The 26,293-nt window shown below is 36.9% G+C and overlaps 1 protein-coding gene across 12 annotated transcripts in view; it reads right to left on the reverse strand.

The window, feature by feature from the left end:
- The window catches only part of ZNF438 (zinc finger protein 438), a 183,594-nt gene that overhangs the window by 43,411 nt on the left and 113,890 nt on the right, over positions 1-26,293 (reverse strand). For 3 of the 12 annotated variants that reach the window (XM_047741129.1, XM_047741133.1, XM_047741130.1), the window contains one exon: positions 1,810-1,998. The exons of the other annotated variants lie outside the window; for them this stretch is intronic. The gene's annotated coding sequence lies outside the window, so the exon portion shown is untranslated. The remainder of the gene's footprint in view (positions 1-1,809; positions 1,999-26,293) is intronic. 12 annotated transcript variants of the gene reach the window in all.

Consider the following 26,293-nt stretch of genomic DNA (forward strand, 5'->3'; position numbering starts at 1 on the left):
CTCCCTGGACAGTTACTCTTTGTTTCCTATGTTTTCTCTCTTTTATTTTTCCTCTTCCTGGAAAAATATATCTTCCAGTGTTTTAACAGGGTTCCAACTGTCATCTTTACCCAGTGGTCCACGATTTTTTTTTTTTTTTTAAGTTATCTCTATACCCAGTCTGAAGCTCGAACTTATAACCCAAGGATCAAGGATCCCATGCTTCATCTACTGAGGCAGCCAGGTGCCCACCATGAATGGTCTTTTTAATGCAAATCCTACTTTTCCTAGCTCTCACCTCCTTCAATGGCTCCCTGTTGTCCACAAGATAAAGTCCAACCTCTTTTGCACAGCACATGAAGCCTTCCACACACTGGCCTATGGGGTCACTGATGCTACATTATTAAGAGCTGCATTTCCAAGGCAACCAAACGAGCTGACTCACTCATAGGCCTCCACAATTCTTCATGGAAAGGCCTTCTCTCCCCTGTCTTGCTACATAATTCCTACTTACCTTCCTCTGCAATGTCCACCTGGCTAATTCAAGTTATTTTTATTGCTCTGTCCATTATCTTCCAACACACTTTGGCTCTCTCATAGCATGCAGCATCTGTTTAAACCTGTCTATTTTCCCCTTAATTTTGTAATTTTCTTGATGGCAGGGACAATGTCATATTTATCTCTGTATTTCCAGAATCTAGAAGTGACTGGTCTATAAGAAGGTTTAGTAAATATTTACTGAACAAATAAAAGTCACTAGTCCTATAAAAACAATAGTGCTAAAAATTATTTAATAATACACGCACAGTTTCACTTAGTGCTTTTCCTACCATTTAAATCTTTCAGTTTGCAATAGTAAGTTCCTAAAATTCTGAGTAATCTTTTCATGAATAGTGATTTCTAAAATCTGAAACAGTATCTTTTAATTTTGCCATTATTATACTTTTCCATAACTTAAAGTGACAGATAATTGACTAAATTAATTTTTTCAGTAGTAAATTTCCTTTGATCATGACAGATTGCCTGGTTGTGTTTTTAGAAGGACTGAAACACTCCTAAAATGACTTAAAAATTATCTTACATAACTGTGAAAAAAAGAAAAAAGTCCCATTATCAATTTCTCTGGTACCAGGCTGGGCCTTTTCAGACAGATCAACACTATTTTACGTGTCATCACCTACCGATAAAAAGTCCTAGGAAACAATGATTCCCAGCCTTATCTCTACGTGCAATTCGCTGATGCTGCAGCTTTTCTGTTAAAAGGTCTTGTGCTTTTTAGTCCAATTTAAAAACACTCAAGTTTTGGCAGCTTTTAACAAACAGGATCCTTCCATTTCTTATTTCTTCAAACGTAAAAGATACAGATGTAAGAAAAATATTTGGGTGTTTCCACACCAGCGAGAGCATCCTTAGAATTTCCCGCCTGGATTCTCAATGCTCAAAGAATGAAGATGTTCAGGCCAGTGAAGTTACCATTATGAAGAAGATGAAAGCAACGTGAAAAGAACTGCACCATCTGGTAATAAATGACACGCATCAGTAAAAGAAATGCATAAAATAAAGATGCTGTCATTCACACATTCGTGATATAGATACATATTGTTAAACTGTTCATTATTTCACTCCCTTGGATCATTCAGGCTGGTGGTGTTTCAGTCAGTTTAGATTTAATTCATTACTTAGAAATAATCGTATCTCCGCCATTAGTGCTCTTCTCCTGTCTACATTCAGTGATGCAATCATCTTTAAACGAAGCAGGTTTACAGCAAATTAGTGTAATTTCAAAATCATTTTGGATTCCTCACATTCTTTTTCTCTCCTAAATCTTACCTGCGGCCAAGCACCACTGTGTTTTGGTTTCATCACCTTGGACCCACTGGTGGGATTTCAACAGACTCTAGTTCTACCCGCTGCGCCGCTTCCTTTCTCACCTGCTTGCAGCACAGCACTGCCAGGAAAGGCCATTTCTCTCTCAGCCCTGCTCCCATCTTTAGCTTTTTTCTTCCTCCTCTACAGTGTCTGCATTAAATTAAAATCCCATCAATTAGCTTTACAATGACTGTTTCAATTAAAGAAAAAAAACCACATCACTGCTCTATTTCCTGCTAACTTCATCCATATTTTTTATGTTCTTGTGGGTGTGCGAGCGGCTGCTTAACAAATGATTCCGTGATTTTTCTTCCTCTTCTCAAATAATTCAAACTTTCATCTTTTCCCTGGAGCACTCTAGTCACAGATTTACCTTTTCAGCATCAGGTGAATTTTTGTTATTTTATGCCCCCCATGGCATTTGTCTAATACTTAGGTTATCAGAAAATGATTATCTCCAAAATGGAAAAAGCAAAACAAAAATGAACAAGCCTCCCTCTCATTCTATAAACCTGTATTCCTTCCTCAGAGGCAACAGCTCTTAGCATCAGTGTGGGTCTCCTTTCAGAAACAGTCTGTATGTGTATGATCCCCAATCAGGGCAGATGATATATGCTACTCTTTTTTCATTTAATATGTTTTCAAGAGCTCTCTGTATCGGCACTTATGGATCCTCTTCATTCCCCCCCCCCTTTTTTTTTAAGATTCAGCTTTTTAAAGATTTTATTTATTCATTTATTTTAGGAGCTGGGGAGCAGAGGGAGAGGGACAAGCAGACTCCATGCTGAGCATGGAGCCAAAAGCGGGGCTCGATCCCATGACTCTGAGATCATGACCTGAGCTGAAATCAAGAGTTGGACGCTCAACTGACTGAGCCAGCCAGATGCCTCCTCTTCATTCTTTTTCAAGGTTGTCTAGTATTTCATTGCATAGACCCACAACTTCTTAACCATTTACCCACTGACTGACAATGAGATTGTTCTCAGTCTTTTGATCTCAAAAACAAAGCTACTGTGTGCATTCTTACACCATGTAAGTCCATCTGTGGGATGAAAGCACAGTAAGGAGTTTCTTAGGTTGATTTAAAATTTTTATGGATATTACCAAACTGTCACTCAAAGAAGTTGCACTGACCTAGCCAACAACATATGAAAATGCTTCTAAAGCGCTATTTGCAAAAATTGCCACAGGAATTTTTCAGTCAGCTATCCCAAAGTTTCAAAGAGTCCAGCATGCCTAGATATTTTTCTCGGCTCTAGTTGAATATAAGAACACTGCTCTTTGTTGAGATATACAAACACTGACAATAAAACGAAAACCAAGTTTCAGAGCTCAAGGATTTAGAAAGGTGATTGTTTATGGAAAATTCCTGACAGACTAGAGAGGAAAAAAGAGTCAGTTGTAAGAGAAAGTGCTGCTGCCCAGTATCACCCAAAGGAAGTGGGTATTGACGTCATGGACCATTGCCCATTAGTTGGTGTCGGTACATTCTTGCCATGAAACGAGAAGACAAAGTGATTTCCTAATTGAAAAAGACAAACCAGATAAAATAATAGCAGGAAAAAATCCTACATATATGAAAAACAAGCCTTTTAAAAATGCTTTTCATTACAAGACACCACAGAATGTACAGGTGTAGTTTAAAGGATAATTTTATAGCATAAAAATGGTGCTCCTTTGTCTAATATGAAATGGTGTCTTGACTGAGGTGCTACCAGCTGAGGATCAGGTGAACCCAATTAACCCAATTTTTACTTGTCTGTACTAAGTGGTTTATTTTAGATGTATACTACTCCCTAAATCCTTTAGGGTACAACATAGACAACCATAAACAGGCTATAAAGGTCATGACATTAATTTTCCTGTCATTCTCATGCTTTAAATAGGCATCAGAAAACAACAAAAAAAAAATCTTGTCCTCTGGGAAGGAAGGCAAATCTGAAACTAATTATGGTAGTTATTATTGTAATACTATTAAATTAAACACTGTGACCCAAGCTAAATTTATCGTGGTACCTTCTGTTAATGAATAAAACTTCCCAAATAAGATTACTGCATCCTCTCATATAGCAAACTGATTCACCAGAGGACTAGTAGAACAAAGTAACCCCTGCAAAACCTGAATTTTCACTCACTTAAAGTTAACTAAAAAGTTTAAAAAGCATACATGGAATCTTTTTGCATAAAATGCTCTTACAAAGCTTTATTTAAAAAGTAAAAACTTTACAAAGGCAGAATAGTCCTATCTGTCACAGACAGTTTATCTCTACTGTTTTCAGTGGTCTAATACTTCTCCTATTTTGTGAACTAGGGATTTGCTCCTATTACTATTTATTTAAACCTAAGAGAAAATAAAGTGTGTGTGTGTGTTGGGGGGTGGGGGCGGTCATCTCAGTAGCTTCTTTTCTTGCTGAAATTTCCGAAACTCAAACTGCTTTAGGTGTTTGGAGGACAACATGGTTCAGAGGCAACATCTAAGTTTGAGTTTCCTGAGAGTTCAGGTTCCCACCTCATTACCAGCAGCTGGCCTGGGCTCCAGGTGGGAGAGGAAGGTGCTTCACCTGGCAAGTAGGAAGTGTTTGCTGTGTGTGTCCTCGAGCACCCTGACACCGGAATGATTACCCATGCAGACTCTGTTAGGCTCTTTTAATTTTTACAAATGTTCGAGGAGAGATGAGGGCCAAGGACAGTGAATGATGAGTTTGAGTGGGTGGGAAGAAAAGTTAGGCAAGAAGAAGGACTATCAACATCTGTGTGAGCTAAAGAGCAGGGGAAAGGTGAATAAATAGCAATCACCAAAGAAAGAAAAAGGAAGTGGGAGGGAAAAGGAACAATGGCAACATTATTTTAAAAGGAGAAATGGCGGGACGCCTGGGTGGCTCAGTTGGTTAAGCAGCTGCCTTCGGCTCAGGTCATGATCCCAGCGTCCTGGGATCGAGTCCCGCATCGGGCTCCTTGCTTGGCGGGGAGCCTGCTTCTCCCTCTGCCTCTGCCTGCCATTCTGTCTGCCTGTGCTCGCTCGCTCTCCTCTCTCTCTCTCTGACAAATAAATAAAATCTTTAAAAAAAAAAAAAAGAAATAAAAGGAGAAATGGCATGCGAAAGGAAAAAAAATCACTTAAATTCCAGTTTCCTTAAATATCTCAGAAGATACAGAAAACCATTTAAGAGCTAGTTCCTCGTTACACTCTCTTGGCAGTTAGTAAAGACACTTGCAGGACCTTCTGTGCTCTGGCGATAATCTTAATAGTCAGTCTCTGACTACCGACTCACTGTTAAATTTTTGCTGCTGATCAACGGCAACAGAATACTAACTTAAGGTGACTAAAATTAAATACTTTACGTGTCTATTTTTTTTTTTAAGATTTTATTTATTTGAGAGAGAGAGAGAGACAGAGAAAGTGAACAGAGGGAGAGGGAGACAAGCAGCTCCCTGCTAAGTGGGGAGCCTGATGCAGGGATCCAGCCCAGGACCCTCAGATCATGATCTGATTCAAAATTGAGAGTCAGATGCTTACCTGACTGAGCCATCCAGGTACCCCTAAAACTAAATACTTTAATAGCATCTTCATTTATCTAAATCTGAAAGTTAGTTTTAAAATAAGATTTTCTAATTGTCTTTATTTAGTGTTAAGGGACTATGGGGAAGTACCATGCTGGAAAGACTTGAGAAAAATCAGAATGCAGAAGGCCAACAGAGAACTATTTTCTCTCTTAAGGGTTTCTACAATGGCTGACTGTAGACATGCAAGAATTCCAATTCAAAGGATACGATTAGGAGTGTTTCCCTGATCTTTTGTTTTTATGTATTTGACCATGTTCCCACAACCTATTGTTTTACAGTTTAGAGACCCACATTCCAAACTGCCCTTTTTACTCAAAAACATGTATATTTTCACAGGAACTGATGAAATAATTTTTCCAGCTAGTGCATGATGGCATTACCTGGCAGCCAACATGGAGGCAGTCATCTCCGTTTTATAATCATTTCAATGTTTCATTGTATTTTGCAGTTATTGTTTTAGAAAAATTAGTAGAACTCAAAAGATGAAAAGTAAAAGTGATTAATAGGACACCAAAAGCACAGACAATAAAAGTACAAATAGACAATTTGTACTGCATCAAAATTAAGAACTTCTGTGCATCGAAGTAAATAATCAAGAGAATGAAAATGCAGCCTACAAAACAGTAGAAAGTAATCATAAATCATATATCTGATAAGGGAATAATATCCAGAATATAAAAAGAATTCCTACAACTCAACAAATAACCAGTTTAAAAATTGGGCAAAGAACTTGAAGAGACACTTCTCCGAAGACGATATATAAGTGGTCAACAAGTATATGAAAAGGTGCTCAATACCACTTATCATTAGAGAAATGCAAATAAAACCCAATGAGATGTCACTTCACACCCATTAAGATGGCTACTATCAAAAGAAAAAAAAAAGAAAAGAACAAGTGTTGATGAGGATGTGGAGAAATTAGAGCCTCTGCACACTGTTGGTGGGAATGAAAAATGGTACAACTGCTTTAGAAAACAGTATGGTGGGTTCTCAAAAAATTAAAAACAGAATGATCATCTGATCCAACAATTTCCTTTCTGGATAAATATCCAAAAGATATGAAAACAAGATCTTGGAAGAGACATATGCACACCCACGTGCATTAGCAGCACAATTCACAATAGCCAGGAAGCAACATGAGTATCCATTGATGGATGAATAGATAAATAAAACATAGTGTACATATACAATGGAATATTATTCAGCCTTAAAAAAGAAGTTTTGACACTTGCTACAACATGATGAACCTGGAGGACATTGTGCTAAGTGAAATAAGCCAGTCTCAAAGACAAATACTATGTGATTCTACTTAAAGATATATCTAGAGTGGTGAAATTCATACAAAATGGAAGTAGAATGGTGGTTGCCAAAGGCTGGAGGGATGTGGGGAGAGAGGGATTTGTTGTCTAATAGGTAGAGAGTTTCAGTTTTGCAAGACGACAAAAGTTATAGATTGGTTGCACAACAATGTGAATATACTTAACACTATTGAAGTGTACAGTCAGAAGTGCCAAAGACGATGAATTTTATGTTATATGTTTTTTACTATAGTTTTTAAAAAAGTAAGTGTCATTATACTAGTATTAAGAATAATAAGTTTTGGGGTGCCTGGCTGGCTCTGTTGGCTAGGTCTCCCACTCTTGATTTCCATTCAGGTCATGATCTCAGGGTCCTGAAATCGAGTTCTGCATCAGGCTCCACACTGACTGTGGAGCTGGCTCAAGATTCTCTCTCCCTCTGCCCCTCATCATGCCCCCACCCCGCTTATGCTCTCTCTCTCTCTCTCTCTCTCTCTCTAAACAACAACAAAAAAGAATAAATCTTAAAGGCAACATAAATTTACACAAAAGTGGCAATCATTCAGAGTGTTTTACATGGGCAAATCTTTAGTCTTTATTGGAAGCATGCTGGATCTTACCCAGGCATATACGTGTTCAGTTGTGAGAAAAAAAAAATAAAATTAAAGAATATTAACAGGGACACCTGGGTGGCTCAGTAGATTAAGCGTCTGCCTTTGGCTCAGGTCATGATCCCATGTCCTGGGATCGAGTCCCACACAGGGCTCCTTGCTCAGCAGGAAGTCTGTTTCTCTCTCTGCCTGCTGCTTCCACTGCTTGTGTGCTCTCTCTCTCCCTCTCCTTCTCTCTCTCAGATAAATACATAAAAATCTTTAAAAAAATAAAGAATATTTGCGGAATATACATTATTTGTACTAGACATATCTGCGTCAAAAGAAATAATGCATTAAGGAATTAGATAATGTTTTAGTAGTTTGCTGGTGACAGAATATCTTCTTACACAGCATTACACACTTTTGTGTATTTTTTTGAGGAACATAATTTGTACAAAATTAAATACTATCTATAAACAGGAAGTACTAGTCTAGGGCTCCTCAGGGCATGGGCTATGAACATAGCTACTCTGAAGACTAGATCTGGTTCATTTCTAAAGATTTTTACTTTACTTTTTATTTTTATTTGAGAAAGAGCATGAACAGGGAGACGGGAGGGGCAATGGGAGGGAGAAGCAGACTCCCTGCTGAGCAGGGAGCCTGACATGGGGCTTGATCCTAGGATCCTGGGGTCACAACCTGAGCTGAAGGCAGACGCTTAACTGAGCCCCCAAGGCACCCCATGATCTGGTTCATTTCTATTTACCCAAACACATATCACCCCATGTACTCTTGTGAGTGTATCAGAGAGGCAGGGGGTTTCTAGGTAACATTTGTTCATGAGGCTACCTTAATATTAGCAGCTGACAAAAGACCTAGTGGTACAGGGAAAGTGCCTCAATAAATAATAATATCTTCTCAGCTCCAGGTTGGTTCTGGCAGGAGTGAGTCTGCTCCTCCTCCTTCAATCCACAGTTACCTCCTTCCCACTCCCCAGGCTCTGGTATTACCAAAGTTGAGTTGAGAGAATTAAGTTAACAAAAGTGGTTCTAGATTAAAATAGCCACAGGTATATCACAGTTTAGCTATAAACCCTTCAATTAGTTTTGAGATTAAAGCAGCAAGGCCATTGATGCTTGGGCCCCCCAAGACTCTGTGGCTGTATTCACAACACGAGGCAGTGTTCTCCCACCCGTATGAAGGGCCTTCTCCCGGGGATATTCAGTTACATTTGAAGGATCTAAAATGCTGGCAATGACTGTACACCTACAGATTATACCCTCCAACAACCACACTGCATGAAATCCAAAAATGAAACACCACTAATCAGAAATCTTTTCTCATTTTGGCATACAATCTCCAACACTGGTATTATAAAATCAATTGGTTGCTGCTGTAAATTCACTGAGCATTCAGTTTCCCTGTAAAGGACTAGACAGGGAGTTAATTTTAGTCTAACTAAGTAAAGGCATATAAAAATAAAAGGATGATTTCAAAGGAGAAGAAACTGCTAAGGGCAGCTCCTTCTGGAAAGAAGAGTACTGGGAGATAGGCACACTTGGTGGGGGAGAATGACTTCCCATAATGGGCTCTTTTGTAAATCTTGTCAATATTTTACCTTGTTGGATATACTACTTAACACAACATTATCAACAATAAGGACAATGAGAAGGATTAGTAGATTTAGAGAGAGAGGTGGTTCTCAATAAATACTGGCAGGGAAAAATGTCCATGAAGTAATTCTAAGTGAAGCAAATTGTCGAACAGTAGGTATACTCTGATCCCACTTGTTAGAAAAAGAAAAGGTGTATTCCTACAGAAACTTCAAACTGTCAATATCCATTGCCCTGGGGACTTTGGGTTAGTAGAACTTTCCTTTTTTCTTTGTACTTTGTGTGGGGGTGGGGTGGGGAGGATGCATGTGTGTATGCATGCAGATAGATACACAGTGCATATAACCACATTACTATTTTTTAATAATAAAAACAATAAGCAACCATCCTAAAAGAGAGGAAAGAACCCCAGATTCCACTTTAAAAACATCTGTTTAAGAAAGACAAATGGATATTTTGATTTTGTTTTTTTTAGATTGATTGATTGATTTTGAGAGAGAATGCGTGTGCACAGGGCAGGGGATGGCAGAGGGAGACAGAGAATCTCAAGTAGACTCCCCACTGAGCATGGAGTCTGACATGGGGCTTGATCCCAGAACCCTGAGATCATGACCTGAGGGAGTTGACACCTAACTGACTGAGTCACCCAGGTGCCCTGATATTTTGTATTTTCAAGTAGTAAGTTAAACGAAATGATAGTCTTTTTTTCACTTTCTGTATTTTCCTCATTCCAAATTCACAATGACCATTACTATCAATAAATTAATTTTTTGTCAAGATCAAATGCACAAGGTTTAACAATCAACCATCTAATATCTATAACAAACAGCAATTAGTAGATTGTGCCTATATCAATTAGAGGGATACTAGATGTAATTTCTTAAAATTCTTGTTTTGGTACTTGGCTCAACTTAAGATGATTTCAGCTTAGTAACAGACACGTACTTCAGGATGGATTTTCAAAATCAGCACAAAACAAAAAAATTTCTATAAAGAAGCAATATTCTCTGACTTCTTTCACAGCTTAGGTTCAATTAGTCTATTTCCTAATGCACAATTTAATTCTCCAACACTGAACTGACTATACATCTACTGATTCTATGTCTCTTTCTGGACAGACTCAAAACTCTCAAGGGCAGGGTCCAGGTTTGTCTTGTTCCCATTAGACCCAGAGCCCTGGAGGGGGAGAAGTCTTCCAGAAGTATCTGAGGAACAGACTTTGAAAGATATAAACCTAAATAAAAAGAGTTGTGAGATTTACAGATATTCAAGGGCAACACAGATCCTAAATAAAGATTATGTAACCAACCAACCAAAAAAGATCCACATCATAGTTAAAAATAGCATAAGGATAGAAGAAAAAGTTATTTGCCTAAACCATCAGTCATACAAAATCAAAGCATATGTTCTGTAAGCACAATTGCCAAAGCCTCCAGAGTTTGGCCATCTTATGAATATTAGGCTCTGAGTCACAAAGCCAAAGCCTTAAAAAAAAAAAACACACAAATAACTTCTGAAATGGGATTACAATACTATACAGTCTTAAGGTATGTTATCACAGGAAACGTGATCTTATTAGAAGAGTCTCTCGGAATTCATTTTGTTTCAATTATCTTTAAGTAAGAATTATGAGATGCCCAATAGCCTAACACACACACACACACGCACACACACACACACACACACACACACACACACACACAGAACCAGACTTCCATTTTGACAATTCTTGATAGAAATCCAAATCTTAATATTCTTCCGGAATATGTATGGGTTTTGGCATGTCCATACTTATGTCATCTACTACAGCTGAATTAAGTCTACTCATGAACTATCCACTTTCAGCAGAATTTTAACCAAAATGGAAAGTTATACTTTTTCTAAATCAAATAAAATCTAAGCAAACAAAACAAAACTTCCCTAGCCACAAGGATAACTAATTAAAGTCATATGCTTTCTTACGCAAGCTTACATCTTTTGTCAAAGCAGGACAGTATAAAAGGCAGTTCATTCATTCATCAGATCAATATAACAACCCCACAAGCCAGCCATCAGAAAATTTTTTCTGTATAAGGGCTATATAGGTCATATTTGCAGTTTTGTGGGCCCTACAGGCTCTGTCACAACTACTCCTTCCTGCTATTGTAGCATGAAAGCAACCACAGACAATGTAATTGAGTTAAGTGTGGGTATGTACCAATAAAACTTTATTGATGGATATTGGAACTTTATATAATTCTCATGTGTCACAAAGCATTATCTTCTTATGCTTTTTTTCAATAATTTGGAAATGTAAAAACTATCCTCAGTTTGCAAGGCATATAAAAATAGGCCCAATGTGGCCGGTTAGCCACAGTCTACTAACTCCTGACCGAAACCAACTCTTTAATAAACCTGGTTTATACCAATTGCTAGCCATGTAACCTTGTCCTTACTCCACCAAAATAAGCCCAGATAACAAACAAAACCAGCAAAAACAACAACCACAACTGAATTATAATATCTTAATTTGCAGGTGGGAGTTAGTAACAACAGTGGTGATAGCTAACATTTATTTTGAGCTTACTATGTCCCAAATAGTGTTCTTAACATTTTTTAGGAGATTTGAGAGAGAGAGAGAGACAGTGCACAAAGAGGGGAGGGGCAGAAGAAGAAAGAGAGAGAGAGAGAGAGAATCCAAGCAAACTCCCCAACCCAGCACACAGCCCAACTGGGGACTCCATCCCAGGAACCCTAGATCATGATCTGAGCCAAAATCGAGTTGATGCTTAACCAACTGAGCCACCCAGGTGGCCCTAAGCATTTTAAATGTGTGCTAATTCATTTAATTTTAACCATAGTCTTGGGATAGATATTTTATGACCATCATATTACAAATGAGGAACTAGGCACAGAGAGGTTAATTAATTTATCTAAGCTCACACAACTAGTATCTGGTAAAGCTGAAGTTCAAGACAGGCCTTCGGTTCTGCTCTTAACCACAAATGTCCCAACCTCAGATATTTCCCCATTCTTTTCTTAAAGTTCCCATTTCAAATGACAACTTTCAGAAATTAAGACACGCAATGGAAAAAGCACATATGAAAAACAAATGACCATTTTCAGAAATTAAAACTCATAATGAAATAAGCACATATGGAAAACAATGTAACATGGTTAATGCTGATTAAGTAAAGGGCTAATCCTAAGGTCTAGCCTATACTGACAGCAAGAAAAATGGAAACTTGAGTCAAGTGGATTCAAGCTTTGGTGTTTTCGTGGAAAAATTAGCAGAAATGGCTCTTGACTCCCTCCTGTGTATGCTGGCTGATGAGAAGAGACCTTGGTGAGAATGCCCGAGAAGATGGCTGCAAAAGGCAGGTCATTATGATTTTCTCTAAATGACCCTTGCTTCTCCTAATTTAAATGTGCCTCAAGGTTTGCTATAAACAATGGCCTTTATAGATTTATAATGTTTCTCTTAATACTTGTATATTAGCAGTAAAATACTAATGAAAAGGGAGATGCCTTTCTTGTAGCAGTTAGAATATAACAATTTAATCACAAGTCATTTGTATGATCTCTTTTCTTTCCAGATCTTTACTTGTCAGTTGGGTCTGTGTGCTGACATTCCAAATCTGAGCGAATGCCCAATATCTAACTCTTCAAGGGTCATTTGAAAAACAATTTTAGGGTACAGACTAAAATTTATTTCAGTGTAGTCTTAAATTGCCTAAGTGGCTTTTAGAAATTATAATAAAACACTACCACTCTACATAACTGCAGAATAAAAACATCTTTGAAGAACATGACTTTCGCTGGCCAAGGAAATAAGAATTGCTAAAACTGAACTCATTCCAATTATTCCTCACTGGAAGGTAGTTACTTGCCAAAAAATTATTTCAAAGTCTATTTCCATTACTTACATCAAACTGAAGAAACCTAAATGACAGATGATCTCTACAGCATTGGGGGATCATCAGCAAGGCCAAGTACATTAAAATAAGACACTGAGGATGTAGACTAGGACAAAAGAGACTCCCAGATGGGGCGCCTGGGTGGCTCAGTGGGTTAAGCGTCTGCCTTTGGCTCAGGTCATGAGCCCAGGGTCCTGGGATCGAGCCCCGCATCAGGCTCTCTGCTTGGCAGAGAGTCTGCCCCCTCCCCACTGCCTCTCTGCCTACTTGTGATCTCTCTCTCTCTGTCAAATAAATAAAATCTTTAAAAAAAAAAGAGAGAGAGAGAGAGAGACTCCCAGAGGAAAACCTGTCTGGAAAATATACAAAAATTATTTGTCTAATTTCTCCAACATTTTTTAACTTTCCCCAAATATTTGCTACCAGTAAACTGCATACTTCTATACTATGTGACTGCTTCGGTAAGAAAGAGCTATTGCTTAACAGAAAAAAAAAATCCCTTTATAGTACTTGAAGTTGTTCATAGCAAAGTACATACTGAAGGAATCTCTCTGGCTTAGCAATGGCCCTCCAACCCATTCATGGGGAAAAGTCCAACATCTCTCTCACTTCCTAGTTCTAGGTTTTTACCAAATCCCGTCAATTTTAACTCCTAAACAGCCCTTAGATACATCCGTATCTTCTCATCTCTATTGCCAACTACCTGGTGCCAGTTGCTGTGTCATTCTCTGCAGAGACCATTGAATACTCTAATAGCTTCCTCTCTTCCTCCTTCTCTAACCAACATGGCCACAGTCCTGTTTTCAAAACATCAATTAGAATGCGCCATCCCAGAATGAAAACCATTGGACGCCACAGCAAGTCTGTGAATTTTTGCATAGTCTCGCCTCAGCCTGCTCCTCAGTTTCAACCTGCACCCTATCTATACCCTCACCTTCTGTGTCCCAGCCACACAAGCTTTCTAGCAGTTTCCTGAACACAGCATGGCTCTGTTGGCAGAGTCTTTACACATCCTGGTTCCCTTTCCCTGTAATACTGCTTGTCTTCTGGATAACGTGGCTTCATCCTTCAGTTCGCAAGGCAGGATAAGCTCCTTAGGAGAACTGTCTGACCTAGTCTGCTCAGATACTCCTATTAATAACCTCACTGAACCCTGGACCTTTTTCCTTAGAGCATTTACCACAATTGTAATTTTACTTAGATAATACCTGGTGTCTTCATACATAAGAAGCTCCAGAAGGCAGTGGTCATATCCCTTTGTGTTCACCTGGTACCCTAAACATCTGGCACAATAACAGAATACCTAGGAGGAGCTCAGTTAATACTCATTTACTTATATTTGTGATAAAATTCACCCTTTTGAAGTATACAATTTGATGTTTTATAGTATATTCACAAAGTTATAGAACCACCACACCATCTAATTCCAGAATATCCCATTACCCTAAAGAGAAACCTCATACCCATTAGCAGTCACCCTACTACCTGCTTGGCCCTGGAAATCATTAATCTACTTTCTGTCTCTGTAGATTCACTTATTCTGAAAATTTCATGTTAGTGGTATCATATAATATGTGGCCTTTTGGTGTCTGACTTCTTTCACTTGGCATAATGTTTTCAAGGTTCATGAGTGTTACAGAATGTACCAGTACTTTGGTTCCTTTTTGTTGCCAGATAATAAGCCATTGTATGGATATACCACTTTTGTTTAGCCATCGACTGACAGACATTTGGGTTGTTTCCACTTTTTGGCCATTATGAATAATGCTGCTATGAACATTTGTGCACAAGTTTTTGTGTGGCCATATTCACTTCTCCTGGATATATACTTAGGAATAGAACAGGTATATTCTATATTACCCAGGCTGGGTCACAGGGTAACTCTATGCTTCATCTTCTGAGGAATGGTCAGACTTTTCCAAAGCAGCTGTCCATTTACATTCCCATCAGTAATATAGGAGGTTTCCAATTTCCACATATTCTTACTGAATCTTTTTTGTCCATTTTTTAAATTATGGCTATCCTAATGGGTGTGAAGTTGTATGTCACTGCGGCTCTAATCACTGTAATGTTGGCAAGGTTGCCACGTGCTCAGGGACGATTTGTATATCTTCTTAGGAGAAAGAGCTATGTAAACCCTTTGATCACTTTAAACTTCGGGTTCCTTTCTGTTACTGAGTTGTAATACTTTTTATATTCTCAGTCCAAGTCTCTTAGCAGATATATGATGGTGTCCCATTCTGAAAGATGCCTTTTCGCTTTCTTTTTGCTATCCTCCAAAGCACAGAAGTTTTCATTTTGAACTTTTATTGCTCACGCTTTTCATGTCAAACTAAGAAATGATAGCCTAATCCAAGGTATAAAGATTTCAAACTTTGTTTTCCTTTCAGAGTTTTATATAGTTTCAGTTTTAGCTCTCGCATTTAGATCTTTGATCCATTTTGAGTTAATTTTTGAGTATCATGTGAGGTACAGATGCCCTTTCATTCGCTTTCATGTGGATACCCAGTTGTTCCAAGCCACTGGTTGATAAGACTGTTCTTTTCCCCCCTGAAATGTCTTCACACGCTGGTTGAAAATCAATTTACCATACATGTGAGGTTTTATTCATAACTCTCAATCCTATTCCACTGACCTCTATGTCTAGCCTTTTCTCAGTACCACCCTATCTTGTTTATTGTATCTTTACAGTAAGTTCTGAAATTGAGAAGTGTAAGTCTTCCTCTGTTTTCTTTTTTAAGATTGTTTGCCTATTATAAGTCCCTTGAATCTCCATATGAATTTTAGGATCAGCATGTCAACTTCTACAAAAAATGGCAACTGGGATTTTCACCGAGATTGCTTTGAATCTGCTGATCCATTTCGGTGTATTGCCATCTTAACAAGGTTAAGTCTCCCAATTCAAGGGGATTAAGAGTTATAACCTTCCAATTGTAAAATAAGTCAGTCACAGGGATGAAAATTACAGCATAGGGAATATGGCCAGTAATACTATAAGAACTTTTACGGTGACAGATAGTAACTATGCTTATCGTGGTGAGCATTTCATAATGTATATAATTGTCAAATCACCATGTTGTACAATGGAATCCATATAATACTGCATATCAACTACACTTCAATTAAGTAACTGTAAGATGATTTTCTATTTATTTGTCTTTACTTTCTAACAACATTTTTAAACTTTAGTGCATAAGTCTTGTATTTCTTTTGTTAAACTTATTGTTAAGTATTCATTCTTTTTGATGCTATTATAAATGCAACTGTTCTCTTAATTTCACTTTTGAAGGATTCACTGCTAGTGTACATAAATACAATTGATTTTCATACTGATTGTGTATTTTTTAGCCCTGCTAAAACTTGTTTATTAATTCTAAGTTTTTTTCAGTTGGTTCCTTTAGGTTTTCCATATTCAAGATCATACCATATATAAATACAAAGAGTTTTCTTTTTTGATTTGGATCCTTTTTTACCCCTTTCCTTGCCTAAATGCCCTTAATAGAAATGGCAAGAGAACACATCCTCATGTTCATCCTGATCTTAGGAGGAGAGCTTTCAGTCTGTCACTGGTAAGTATGATGTGAGTTGTGGAATTTTTTAGTTCCCACCTATTTCTACATTATTGAGTGTTTTCATTATAAAAGGAACATCAATTTTGTCAAATGCTTTTTCTGTGTCTATTAAATGATGATCACATAGCTTTTCTTCATTTTATTAATGTATTACATTGATTAAAATAATCTTGCATTTCTGATAAAATCATCCCATGTGGCCTTTGTTTCTAATCTTCTTTATAGTTACTAGATTTGGTTTACTAGTGTTTTGTTGGCAATTTTTGCATTTGTATTTATAAGGAATATTGGTCTGTAGTTTTCCTTGTGGTGTCTTTGTCTGGTTTCAGCATCAGGATATACTGGCCTAATCGAATGAATTGGAAAGTATTTTCTCCTCTAATTTTTAGAAGACTTTGTAAAGCACGGGTATTAATTTTTATTTATAGCTTTGATAGACTTCACAGGTGAAGCCATCTGTGTTTGGGCTTTTTTTTACTCTGTGGGAACTTTTAAAATAATTCAATCACTTGTCAGTTCAGATTTTCTTTCTTGAGTTAGTTTTGGTAGTTTTTGTCTTTTAGGAGTTTGTCCATTTCATCTAAGTCACCTGATAATATTTTGGCATACAATTATTTCTACACTTGATTTTAGCCAAAAGGCCAAGAAGTGATGGCATACGATTATTTCTAATGTTCCTTTAAAATCCTTTCTTATTTCTGTAAGATCCGTAGTAATGCACCCTCTTTCACTGCTGATCTTACTAACTTGAATGTTCTCTCTTTTTTTTTCTTGGTCAGTCTAAAGATCTGTCAGTTTTATTAAGATCTTTTAAAGAATCAACCTTTGCTTTCATTGATTTTCTCTTTTTTTTTAATTCTCTAGTCCTTAAATTTGTGCTTTCACCTTTATTTACTTATTTTCTTTCTATTTGCTTTGGTTTGCTCTTCTTTTTCTAGGTTTTTAAGGTGGAAGTTTCAGTCACTGAATTGAGATTTTTTTTTTTAAGATTTTATTTATTTATTTGGCAGAGAGAGAGATCACAAGTAGGCAGAGAGGCAGGCAGAGAGAGAGGAGGAAGCAGGCTCCCCGCAGAGCAGAGAGCCCGACACGGGGCTCCATCCCAGGACCCTGAGATCATGACCTGAGTCGAAGGCAGAGGCTTTAACTCACTGAGCCACCCAGGCACCCCTGATTTGAGATCTTTTTTAAAAACACAGATGTGTATGGTTATATATTTCCCTCTAAACACTGCTTTCTCGAGCTGCATCCTATAAATTTTGATATGTTGTATTTTAGGTTAATTTATATCAAGGTAGTTTCTAATTTCCCTTGTGATTTCTTCTCTGACCCACTGGCTATTTAGGAATGTGTTGTCTAATTTCCACATATTTGTGTGTTTCCCAAATATCCTTCTGTTACTTATTTTTAATTGTATTCTGTTGTGGTCAGAGAAAATACTTTGTATAATTTCCACCCTTTTTACATTTATTGAGGCTTGTTTTATAGCCTAATGGACAGTCTATTCTGGAGAATGATCCATGTACATTGAGAAGAACGTACAGTCTGCTCTTGTTGAGTGGAGTGTTCTATATATGTCTCCTAGGTCTAGTTAATTTACAGTGTTGGAATGGAACCCAAGCTGTTCTGATGTATTTAAGAGGGTGCTCATCTTTTTAAGTGTACATCTTTCCATTTCATATTACCCTAATGGTTAAAAGTATGCACAATAAAGTTCTCAATTTGGATCTGCTCTTAAATACATCTGTTCTAAAAAACTCTTAAGGACAGCAAGTAGGAAAAATATGTAGCTGTTCTAGGTTTCCTAATTAATTTCCTATCTATCTCATAAAGGACTGCAAAACACCCTGCAAATAAAAAAATCAATACAGAGTACACAGAGAAATGTGAAAATGTTACTTCAAACAATTAGTACTAAAATTTAGTTTGCCCAAGCACTTTCTAGAAGAAAGATCCTACCAGTTGATATAACCAAAATAAATTTTATGATTAAGGAACTTCATTTATGAAATTGGTACTCTGGGAAGTCATATGCATTAACGATTATTTTAAAGTAGGCCTTATGAGGGAAGTTGGAAAAATGTGACAACTACAATCAATGCACACAAATTATATAATGTTTTTATTATGTGATGTCTCAAAATATCTAGAGAACAAAACTTGACTTTCTTCAAATTCTTAGAAACGATAATTGAATTTTCAAACTTAGGAGATAAACACAAAGCAATATTTGTATATCATGAAGACCACAATCACATTTCTTGAAAAAAAAAAAAAAAACCCACACTGTTTTGTTAAGCAAAATCACAAAGATATTTGCTTTATTCTACTATATAATACAAAAGCTTACACTTCAGTAAAGTACTAAGATTTCTCAAAGTATATGTACACGCATATAACTTAATGACTACGGAATTACTTAAAGTTACAAATCCAAAGATAAGCTTAACTTTTTTTTTTAATTTTATTTATTTGATAGCCGGAGATCACAAGTAGGCAGAGAAGCAGGCAGAGAGTGAGGAGGAAGCAGGCTCCCTGCTGAGCAGAGAGCCCGATGCGGGGCTCGATCCCAGGACTCTGGGATCATGACCTGAGCCGAAGGCAGAGGCTTTAACCCACTGAGCCACCCAGGCGCCCCGATATGCTTAACTTTTGATTCTGATTATTATGTAATGTACACTCAGCACCTCACAGTTACTATCCATGAGCTGCTACTAAATCATTGCCATCTTTATCTTTACTTGGTAAAAGAAAAATCAAACTCCAAAGCACATAAAAAATTTTTTAACTGAACTCATGGTTCTGGGCTGATATTTTCTATTTCCAAAAAATGGAACTCAAAGTCCACGCCTAAGACCTGAAATGACGAATGCCAGAAAATAACTTTTCCTTTAATTTTCTTTTCCTAGTCCTTATTTCTACTCACTCCTCTTCACTTTTACCTTATACCTAGCCTTACATCACATATCCTCTATTGAAAGTAATAAAAACACTTCTTTTCCTTTTTTAAAAAAGATTTTTCTTTTTTTCAGGGAGAGAGTGAGTGAGCACAGTGGGAGGGACAGAGTGGGAAGGAAGGGAGAGAGAATCTCAAGTAGATTCCACACTGAGCATGAAGCCTAACGTGGGCTCCATCTCATGACTCTGAGATCATGACCTCAGCTGAAACCAAGAGTTAGATGCTTAACCAACTGAACCCCCCAGGTGTCCCCCAAACACTTCTCTTCTGAATACTGCATACTGAATCATTTTCAAACTTGTAAGAGGTAGTGTTAATGGTAAGAGGGTGCTTTCCATCCCAAATTAATGACACTGACTGTATGATCTAACTAGGCGAAAAAATTTAAGTACAGCAAAGGTATTACAGAAGGAGCGTGGCTTATGCAGTCATAGTAATCATCACAGACCACAGGCCTGAATCTAATAATATATTTGCCATGCTGTTACATCACGCCTTCTTCCAATTTTGATAGCCACAGCACAATATATCCACACAGCTATGGTGCATGTAAAAGGCAGTGATAACAACAGGGATGCAAAGAGATTTTTGAAACTGTCGCTATGACCAAAATAAAGGTCATGGCAGGCACACTTACTCTTATTCACAGTCTGCCTGGCTGGGTCTTCTTCACATTAGTTATTGATGTTCCCTAGTTTCAACTAAGCACTTCTGAAGAAACAAGGTCCTAGAACATTCATATTCTACCCATGCCTGGGACACACTGGATGCAGAAAGACTTAAGGCGTTCCTAGAACATACTTACCATGAGCAAAAGTGGGAAAGAAGATTCAGTGGAGGCTATAAGCACAGGAAAGAGGAAAGGTCATATTTAAAGTGGTTACAGATAGCATGCAGCATGAATCTCTAGAGAGAAAGATGAAGAACATTAGTGTTAAGGAAGGCAAGAGCTGATAGGTGCTTAAGAAGAGACAAGAGGACTGTGCTTCAGCAAATGCCCACATTCCTCTAGTTCTCCTGTACACATCTAGAAGAATCTGGTAATATCAAAAAATTCTTTTCTCCCCATTCAGGAAAAAGCCTCCTACAGTCACAGGTGGGAAAAGAGGCAAAAATATAGTGAAAACAGTAGCAGGCACTTCCACATCTGATCAGACTGAAAATAAAAAAAGAAAAAGAATCTATTCAGTACAAAAGACTCTCGGCAGGGATTTGGTAGCATGTTGGATGGAGTTTATCTTATAAAGGGAGCAGAGAGGAACTTTATCTTTTAGTACTAATATAGGACTCTTCTTTGAAAATCACTGATTTAAACTAAGTCTTTAGTTGTGCTTTTGTAAAATATACTTAGACCTACAGAAACGCATTATCCTTTCATCCAGACTATTCTTGATAAAAATGATAAAATATATACATAATTTTAGGTGTGCCTGGATGGCTCAGTCAGTCAGGCAGCCAACTCTTGGTTTCAGCTCAGGTCATGATCTCAGGGTCATAGGATGGAGCCCTGCATCTGGCTCCATATTCAGCAAGGAGTCTGCTTGAAATTCTCTTTCCTTCTCTCTCTGCCCCTCCCCCCACTAGCATGCATTCTCTCTCTCAAATCTTTATATATATATATATATATATATATATATATATATATACATAGTTTCAAAGTATCTTTTAAAGAAATTTTGTATAAACATTGTTTTTGTTAAGCTAATTCTAAATTAATAGCATTAAAACTGAAGCTATTGTATTCAATTTTCTTTCATATAAAAATCAAGGTAAAAATTTCAGATATTCTAGAATTGAAAATATCCAGGGGAATCACTACAAAAAGTATCAAAATCTTAGAGTAATTTGGTTCTAGTAAACAGATATCTGCATAATTTAAAAAATCTGAACTAAGGAATAAATATATCAATTATGATCCATACTTCTCAGCTACTTTAAATAAAGTTTTTTTAAAAAGATTTTACTTATTTTATTTGAGAGAGAGAGAGAATGAGAGAGAGAGACAGAGCATGAGAAGAGGGAGTGTCAGAGAAAGAAGCAGACTCCCTGCCTAGCAGGGAGCCTGATACGGGACTCGATCCTGGGTCTCCAGGATCATGACCTGAGCCGCAGGCAGTTGCTTAACCAACTGAGCCACCCAGGCACCCTAAATAAATATAAAGTTTAATTGGGTAAGAGAAAGTAATTCTCTTGGTAGGTCAGAAAGATGGGAGTCACTGTTACTTCAAATAAGAACATTTATCTATTTAGTAAAGGTTTGTAAAAAAGTATAAAAGGTTATTAAAAATCCCTGATCAAATAAAATGTGTCCCATAGTACCATTAGAGCTGCAATGTCCAGCACTATTTCACTACTTAGTGACTACCTCTGAGGTATACCCAGTGAATAGCTTGCTTAGATATATACAGGTTCTGCCCTTAAAAAGCTAGTTAAAGTCTTGCTGGTGGGAAAAAGGTCTTGTAGGAGAAATAAAATATATGATAACATGTGAATTACCAGAAGATTCTTTTCTGAAAGCATTTAAACCACCACAAATGTTGTTTTTTTCAGTTTTAAGGTACAACTGACAAAACTGCAAGATATTTAAAGTACACCAAGTAATGATTGATACATGTATACACTGTGAAAGGATACTCCCTATCAAGTTAATTAACATGTCATCCCATACATGTAATCTCCCCCTTTTTTTGCCAAGAACACTTAAGTTCAACTTGCTCAGTAAATTTCAGAATGCTACATCATGCCATATATTAGATCCTCAGATTTTATTCATTTTACAGCTGAAAGTTTGCACCCTTTTACCAACCTCTCCCTATTTTCCAGACACCCCAACCCCTGGCAGCCATTTTTCTACTTTCAACTTTGTCCATCAGTTCAACTTTTTTTTCCTTAGATTCCACATTGTCTTTCTCTCTCTGGCTTATTTCACTTAGCATAATGCTCCCCAGATCTATCCATTCATTTGTTGCCACAAATGACAGGATTTCCTGTATGTGTATTTTCTCCAATCTTGTCAGTTTTTATTAAAATGACTTATTTGTAGGGCATGGAATTATCTTTTTTTTTTCCCCTACTGGAAATATATCTTCAGTACACAGGTAGCAATTCATCTGGTCTTGGTATGACAAGACAGAGGCTAATCCAATCTAAATAACTAAAAGGACACTAAAAACTTACCTATAACTTTAAATAACAGGTTAATTGTAAAATTTAAAAAAACTTGTCAGTTGATATTTCAATTATCTATCATTTTATGTGTATTTATGTGAATGCTAAAAATCAAAGTACATTTTGATGAAATACCACTCAGCAATAAAAAATAAACTACTGATGAATGCAATTATTTGGATGAACATTAAGGGAATTATGCTAAATAAAATAGTCAACCCCAAAGATTCCATTTATGTAACATTATTGAAATGAAAAAATTATAGAAATAGAGAACAAATTAGTGGTTGCCAGGGTTTAGGGATGGGAAAATGGGGTAGGTGAGCATGGTTATAAAGGGGCAACATGAAGAATCCTTGTGATTGAACTGTTCTCTTCCTGACTGTGGTAGATAAAGGAAGCTACTCATGTGATAACTTCACAGAAACTAAATGTATACATATGCATATGAGTTCAAGTAAAACTAGGGAAATCCAAATAAGACCTGAATTGTATCGCTATATCATCTGGATGGTATTCTAGATGTTGTTACCTTTTGGGGAAAAATGCATAAAGATAACATTGGGTGCCTATTATTTCTTATAACTACATGGGAATTTATAATTATCCCAAACTTGGGGCGCCTGGGTGGCTCAGTGGGTTAAGCCGCTGCCTTCGGCTCAGGTCATGATCCCAGGTCCTGGGTTCGAGCCCCGCATCGGGCTTTCTGCTCAGCAGGGAGCCTGCTTCCTTCTCTCTCTGCCTGCCTCTCTGCCTACTTGTGATCTCTCTCTCTGTCAAATAAATAAATAAAAATCTTAAAAAAAAATTTAAAAAAATTAAAAAAAATTATCCCAAACTTAAAAGTTTAGTAAAAAAAAAAAAAAAAAAAAAAGCTTCAAGGTACTCAGAGCATTCTCAAAGACAGTTATTGAATTGTCTATCCATGACTACAGAATTCTAATTTCTTAAAGTAATCTTCCTCCAGTTTATCTACATTTCACTTTAGTTGGTGTCAGCCCATGAAGAAAGGCAGATTTCAGCAAAGGAAGAAATGTCTTGAGGTTGTAAAGAATGCAATAAAACCATATTAATATTTTAAAAAGTAGATCTTGAAATGTACTTGAACGTTTGAGATCATAATGACATAAACAAGTATTTATGACCTAAGAAGAACTGCCTCCTTTGGTACTTTGAAGAATTAAAAAAAAAAAAATCACACAGAATTAAGTTACAAAGCTAACACATTTGTTTATGCAGCTGGTCTTTTTTAAAATTGAGGAACTTTAAACCTACAATTCTAATGGGCTTACTGGTGACACCCCAATCCTTTGAAAAATAAATGAAATATCATAAATCATCTGACAGTTCTTAAGCTTAGATTTTTATCATCACTCAGACGCTTTAAAATTAAAAGCAATATGAAAGGATAGGATCTTGTTTTGTACCTTATAAAGTTTAGGATAGAAAATAAATCATAATATTAAACGTCATTTAGAACCTTAACTTCAATACTTAGGATTGAATTGGCATAATATTCTTGGTCATTCCTATGAGAATTCATGCAAGTAGAGTAGCTTTTCTTACAAAATATTTCAGAACTCTGGCACTTCCTGTGATAAATGAAGCAATAAGGCTTTGGAATTGCAACTGGGTATATTTAAGTACTTCATATAGGCAAGCAGACTGTCATCCTGCTGGATATGTAGCACTATGAATTTATTATTTGGCATCAAAGGAATGTCTGAATACTTATAAAGAGTAAAGGGTTGGGGTAAGCCCTTTTAATTTTAAGCTACAAATTCAGGACCACATTAGAGCTACAGAGTTCAACCTTTGTTTTCTGGCAAGTTGATGTAATGAAAAATATTCACGGATTTTGCAGGAAATGTTGAAATGAAAAATCTATAAATACCTCAAAAATGTTTAATATTCAATAAAAGGACAGTAAGATCTGTGTGTTAGCCACAGCATCCTAAGAATTTTTATCATAGTTAAGTTTCAAGAAAATAAATTACAGGACACATTCTCCATGACCTGATTATAAGGTACCTTTATGACTGGTCAATGATCAATTTACCCGACACTCCAATTCATAAAAGTATGCCTTCAGAAGTCCCCTGGAGTAGCATTAGAGGAGTGAGATCAAAGCTGGACCTATATAAGACTGTCATCATTTTAGATCTCACTGGTTTTTAAATTAATTTTTAAGATAGAGCTACCAAAGTGGTAGTCTCCCAATAAGGGCTTAACTAATGTTGCACCCTATCAGGCTGTGTACAGGCATTTGATAAACATTTGAATAAATGGCTTAACTCTGCATATTACTGCTAATGAAAAATTCTTAGATTTAATTTTAAAATGTATATTTTGTTACTCATGGAATTATCAAGTATTCAATTATATCAAAGAAGATTCTAACATGTGCAAGTTATAAAGAAAAATAATAAACACTCTTCCCGCTAGCCATTTTAGGGAATAAAACCTTACTAGTAATTTTGAAGTTGCCTTTATGGGCTTTTTCATTCCAATTCTAATTCTCCTTGCCATGCCTTCATCCCAAACACTGAATTTATTTTCTCTGCTTTCCTTTACAAGAAATGTATCCTTAATCAACATAGTTTGTAATTTTTCAAGATTTTGAAAGAAATTATATTGATTGGAATCATATTGGGAGCATTCTTATATGTTCGCAAGATTCATCCATGATGGTGTGTTTGAATATAGCACAATTATGCCTTCTCCTGCTGATGGGTATCTCAGTTCTTTTCACTTTCCTGGAATATTGTCATATGTTTCTCTGTGTACATTTACAGAAGTTTCTATGTCTCAACATGGAATCATTTTGTTGGCATATGCACAAGTTATTAGATAATGACTAACTGTTTTATATGGTTGATCTAATTTACACTACCGCTAGCAAGGGTGAGAGAGGTCAGGATATTCCCTTGCCAACACTTGCCTATCTGGCGGATATAAAATAGTATCTCCTTGTGATTTTTTTTTAAAGATTTTATTCATTTATTTGACAGAGAGAGATCACAAGTAGACGGAGAGGCAGGCAGAGAGAGAGAGAGGGAAGCAGGCTCCCTGCTGAGCAGAGAGCCCAATGCGGAACTCGATCCCAGAACCCTGAGATCATGACCTGAGCCAAAGGCAGTGGCTTAACCCACTGAGCCACCCAGGCGCCCCTCTTTGTGATGTTTTTAAAGCTCTTTTTTCCTTTCTTTTGAAGTAAGATTTACATAAAATAAAAAGTACCAATCTTGAGTGTACCATTCTATCAGTTTTTATAAATTCATACACCTTGTAACCCAAACCATTACCATCACCTCAAAAAATGTTCCTTCTGGGTGGGAGGTTGGGGGCACCAGGTGGTGGGTATTGCAGAGGGCACGGATTGTATGGAGCACTGGGTGTGGTGCAAAAATAATGAATACTGTTATGCTGAAAAAATAAAAAAATTAAAAAAAAAATGTTCCTTCATAATCCTTCCCAATCAATTCCTGCCTATTCCCTAGACAAACCACTCCATTCTTTTCCCTCATAAAAGTTGCTTATACCAGAACTTCATAAAAATGTAATACTGTACCGTACGTATTCTTTTGTATAAGATTTCTTTCAGCTAATATAATGAGATTCATCCATGCTGTTGAAGGTATTAGTACTGTGTTTCAATTTCTTGCTGAGTAGTATTATCTGACCCCCAAAGTCATGAAGATAGTCTCTAATTTTTTTTTTGCCCCCAAACCTTATGGTTGCAGCTTTTTAATTTAGTAATATAATCCATCTCAATTAATTTC

The sequence above is a fragment of the Lutra lutra genome, chromosome 8 (assembly GCF_902655055.1).
Source record: "Lutra lutra chromosome 8, mLutLut1.2, whole genome shotgun sequence".
NCBI classification, from domain to species: Eukaryota; Metazoa; Chordata; class Mammalia; order Carnivora; family Mustelidae; genus Lutra; species Lutra lutra.